Source organism: Gekko japonicus, unplaced genomic scaffold (assembly GCF_001447785.1).
Source record: "Gekko japonicus isolate JY-2015 unplaced genomic scaffold, Gekko_japonicus_V1.1 scaffold414, whole genome shotgun sequence".
Classification (NCBI taxonomy): Eukaryota; Metazoa; Chordata; class Lepidosauria; order Squamata; family Gekkonidae; genus Gekko; species Gekko japonicus.
In genome coordinates, this window is record NW_015162491.1 from 453,158 (window position 1) to 458,346 (window position 5,189).

Here is a 5,189-nt window from a genome sequence, read left to right on the forward strand (position 1 = left end):
TTCTTTTGAAGGGGAAATGATGTGTTGTGGGTGAGGACATATTTTACCTCAGAATACACCAGGTCGCATATGCAAACGGAGGGGGGGAGTTTGAGGTGCGGAATGGAGTGAAGTCCAATCAGCTTCCATATGCAAATGACCTTGAAACACTGGCCCAATCAGAGAAGAGTGGCCTAGGCTGCAGTGGGTGGGAGAGAACTGAGGCAACGCAGCCAGTGGATAGAGACACCTTGTGACCGACATATCACAGAGCCAACTGATTTTGGCGGGCATAGAATTTTGCCATGCGAAAATGCTTTTATATATAAGGACAGGATAGTTCAGTTATCTGCAATATATATATTGATCTTTTTTTCCTTCCCTCTCTCTCTTTTGGTGGCCAGATAATTGGCCAAAGTGTTTCTTCAGAATGGGTGGTATCCTTGCTTTATCAGTTCCTTGCTGGTGACTATTCTTGTATTATTCCTATAACAAATATATTTGTTTTCCGTACAGTTGAGATTCCTAGCCTCTTTTTTTAACTTTGTACTATGATGATGCTTTAATCCTGACTCCTTTTTTTGCCTGAAATATCCCCGAGATGCTTTTTGAGTTGGCCAAGTTGCTTATAAAAACAGCTTCAGTGGCTCATGCTATTTTCAGACTTTGCTCTTGGAAGAGAGGGTTCCAACTTGGACAGGAAGAAAATATGTATATGTTACTGTTTTAATAACTGCCAAAGGTTAAACATTGGGCGTTATCAATGCTAAGATGCTATCAGAGATTATTTCTCTTTAAGTCCCTACTCTGTCTCAATTCACCAAAGGAACCTATCTTAGGTCTAGAACAGAGGGAAGGGAAGGAATTTAAAACATCAAGCTATGTGTGGGAACATTTCTGAACATAAGGTCATTCTTATTCATAGTTCCTTTCTTTTTTTAAAAAGCCTATCTTTGCTCAGCTTTGATATTTTTGTTTAGAAGTCATTCCACTTTAAGCCTTGTCATTAAAGAAAGTTGGCTATAAGCACATTATCAAAGAGTATAGACATTTTCAAGTTACTGAAAGTGAAAACGTGTGATCAGTTTTGTCTAGCAATCCAAAGGCCACTTAAAATCAGTTTTGCTTTTACACTGCCCCCCTTTTATTAGTTTTGAGGCTCCCTCATCCCGTATAACACTGTACAGATATATCCCTCTGTCCTGTATTTAGGTCTGGTAACACAAAGCCGACTTAAAAGTGGTTATGCTTTTATGTTGCTGGCTTTGATCTATTTTTAGTTTTTACAGTTTTTCTCTAGTACAATTTACCCCTTCCCTATCTCCCCCACACACACACACACACATATCCCTACAGCCCAGGAATTCTTTCTCTCCCGGGAAAAAGCGAGCAAGAAAGAAAAGGGGTACTGCACCATACAGTAGAAGCTTATGGTTTTTTAAAGATAAGACTAGAAAAAAGGTACAAATGGGTCAATTTATACCTGTGTGAGAAAATTCAATTAGAATTCATTTTTTTCCTTTAAAATCATTTATATAAGTGATTAGGGGCTGAAGTGATTAATTAGAATATTCTCACATCTGTACCATTTATAAATTCAGGCTACTTGCAAGATGGTCTTGGACCTGGTCAAAGGATCCTGACCCTCACACACTCCATTATGTTAGATTCAGGTGGGTAGCCATGTTGGTCTGAAGCAACAGAAGGAAGTTTGAGTCCAGTGGCACCTTTAAGACCAACAAAGTTTAATTCTGGGCATAGGTTTTCATGTGCATGCACACTTCTTCACCCCATTATGTCATAGCCAAGCCTATTGTATCTCCCATCTTCAGAGAGAAAAAGCAGAACACCTCTTCCCTAACTTACCAAATAAAGAGTCTTCCAGAAAGTGTATCAAATGAGACTAACTACGTGGGCTGGGTGTCCCCCCTTCCTAGGGTTGCCAGGTCCTACCTTTAGCTGCGGTGGGGGAGTCCCAGGCCTGTAGCTAATGCCTGGCCTATAGGGCCCAGTCCCTCCCCATGGTTTTTACGGGCCCCTCCCCCAATCCTCAGCTCCACCTCCCTCCCCCCAGCCCCCTCACCCCTGATCAATCACTTCCCCCCCAGCTCTAGAGACCGCTGGGCTCAAGGCAAAGCCAGCCCAGGTGAGCGGGTGGGTGGCGGGGTTTGGCCCTGGGTCAGCCTCCACTGGGCCAGGGTGGGCGGCACAGGTCGGCACTGCACAGGTGAGTGGCGGACCAGGGACTCCGACCCAGCTGAGCACTTCTCCTGGCGGCAGGGGAGAATGGAAGCAACAACAGGAGGGGCCACTGGCTGGAGGCACCGGGCCATTCCTGTCCCACCCGGGTAATGAAGAGGCCACACACAGCTGGAGGGGACAGCAAACTGCTCGCCCCACACACCTCTTCCTCCTCCCAACCTCTCCGCATCCCCCTCCCTGGGCCACGACGAAGACCAGGCAAGCTGAGACCATCCTGAGGGCAGCGGCACTGCCGCCCCCCCTCCTCCCCAGCCTTAGACACCCCCGCCTGCCTTGGCCAACAAGGGAGCAGCATAAGCCAGGCCGCATTCCTCGACCCAAGCCACTAAGCAGCGCCTTGCTTCTTCTCCCCCCCCCAATACACTAAAATACATTAAAATGCAGAGGATTTATTATTTTGTTATTATTTAAAAGTATGGGCATGGCATGGCAGTACCGCACAGACATATAATGGCAGGCCTCACTGGCCCCCTGAGAAAAACATTGGCCCCCTGAGCAAAAAGTTGTTACCTACGGGCCTGGGGAGCCCTGACCCTCTCTGGGACTTCTTCGGTGCACGCATAGAGTTTTCCCTCAAATGATAGGGCATCTGTCCCCCCGCAACATGCTGGCACGATGACATCATCTCTGGGTGACGTCATCACGCCAGGCACATTGCCGTAATCTCGGCACTTTGGGTGAGGAGCTGTGCCACTGCATTATGTACCAGCTGCAATTTCCAGGTCAAACTGAACTGTAGCCCTGCATAGAGTGAGTTACAGAAGTCTAGCCTGGAGGTGACTGTTGCATGGATTACTATGGCTAGGTCAGGCGAGACAGGAAGGGGGTCAGTTGCCTGACCTAGTGCAGCTGGAATAACACCAGGTTGGCAACATTTATTATCTGGATCTCCATAGATAGGGAGGCATTCAGAATCACACCCAGGCTTGTGTTAGAGGCATGCCACCAAGAGCCAGGAGGAGCTGGCATGCCAATCCTGAGTCTCCCCCTACCCAGCCACAGAACCTCTGTCTTAGATCGATTCAGCTGGCTCTGTTTCAACCATTCCTCAGCCATATTTGCTGCAGTGATGTCTGGACCCAGCCACTCATCAACAGATACAACTGGGTGTCATCAGCATACTGATGGCATCCCAGCCTGAAGCTCCGCACTGTCTGGGTGAGGGGGTGCATATAGATATTAAACAACATTGGGGAGAGGATTGCCCCCTGAGGGTGCCCGCACACCAAGGGGTATCCAGGTGATGCCCTCTTTCTGAGTGCTACCCTCTGTCCCTGAGGGTATAAGACTCTCTCATATAATTCTTGATTTAAGAAGGAGGAGGAGGATTTATACCCTGCCCTCCACTCAGAGTCTCAGAGCGGCTTACAACCTCCTTCTCTTCCTCTCCCCTCAACAGATACCCTGTGAGGTAGGTAGGGCTGAGAGAGCTCCGAGACAACTGCTCTTGAGAGAATAGCTCTGAGAGAACTTGTGTCTGACCCAAGGTCATGCAGCAGCTGCATGTGGAATAGTGGGGAATCAAACCAGTTCTCCAGATTAGAGTCTACCGCTCTTAACCACTACACCAAACTTTGTCTTAGGAAATGCTACCAAACTGCTTTTCCATCCTGAGAAGGTTTCCCTCTACTCTGATAATATATAAAAGGTGACTGTAACAGGAGGCAGTAAGGAAATTTCTTCAGCTGTAATACATGTTTTAATGGGTTTTATTTAGTGGGAGGGGAGTTGATTTTAGGAAATGGATAATGCAGCATGGGTCACTCAAAATGATGAGATTTTATTTCAGATGATACCCTCTAAAATCCCCCCCCCAATACCTCTAAAAATGTGAAAGTTTTATCTCAGTGGGCTCCTATATACCATTTTGACCAAGTGTCGCGGGTAGTGACTAGGTAGGTTCACTGCTGGCTGCCACCACTCTGGTATGGGTCTCCTTGGAAGGGCCCAGAGCACCCACCCTACCTCTTTTACAGTACTTTCACAATAGGTTTCCCCTTGTACGTGACCAAATGAGGTGTGAGGACCCAGGCAGAGTAACAACTTGTTTTATTAAGAGATTTAACAACTTTAGATCAATAACAAGTAGAAAAAATGAGCAAAGTAAAGGCAGGTAAATCAGTAAAATAATAAATCCTAACGCATCTGTCTACACAGGCCTAGCCTTCCCTTGATACCTGTTCACAGTCTAACTCACCCCTTTTTGAATGAGGGATCCCTCTGTCTGCAGCAGCTTCCACCAACCCTGCTCCTTGAAAGAGAACACCCTCCCACTCTGGGCAAGGCCTTTTATCTCCTCTTCCCAGGCACCACCCTCTGTTCCCCTGCTGGTGTAGTTTTCCCTCCAAAATCTCCTGTTACCCAATCACAGGATCCAGAGGGAACCTGGGAAATGTAGGCCCTGATGACCAGTACTGTTAAGTCGCTCGCTTAACAAAGCAGTCAGAGAGTGATTCAGCAAGAACACAACTTTATTCTTCAACTCGAACACAACTCCAACACGGATCAACATCAGATAGCCAGAACAGAACGGTTCATCTTTTCCATTACAGTTGTCCTGCTTTTAAACGATCCCGGCTACTGTAGCCACGCCCACTGTACAATTACCAACCAATGAGGTTGTCTCAATAAAGACCAATCACAAGCGTTCCCGCTCAGGGAGCTTGCTGCTAAGTGATTGGATGATAGTTCCTGGGCTAGTAACCTGATTGGATGTATTTGGATCCTAGCCCAGGACGAAACTCAACATGGCAATTCAATGAGATGTTTCACAACACTATGCATTCCATAGGCAGCTCATTGAATACATTACAAGTACAGGCTTCCTTGAAGCCACTAGGCCTCCCCAGTGCCTGTAGGCCACACCACAATAGGGCCATGATCATGATACTAAGTTAGTAGGCCCAGTACATGTTTGTTGGCATAATATTGGTTGATATGATGTCAAA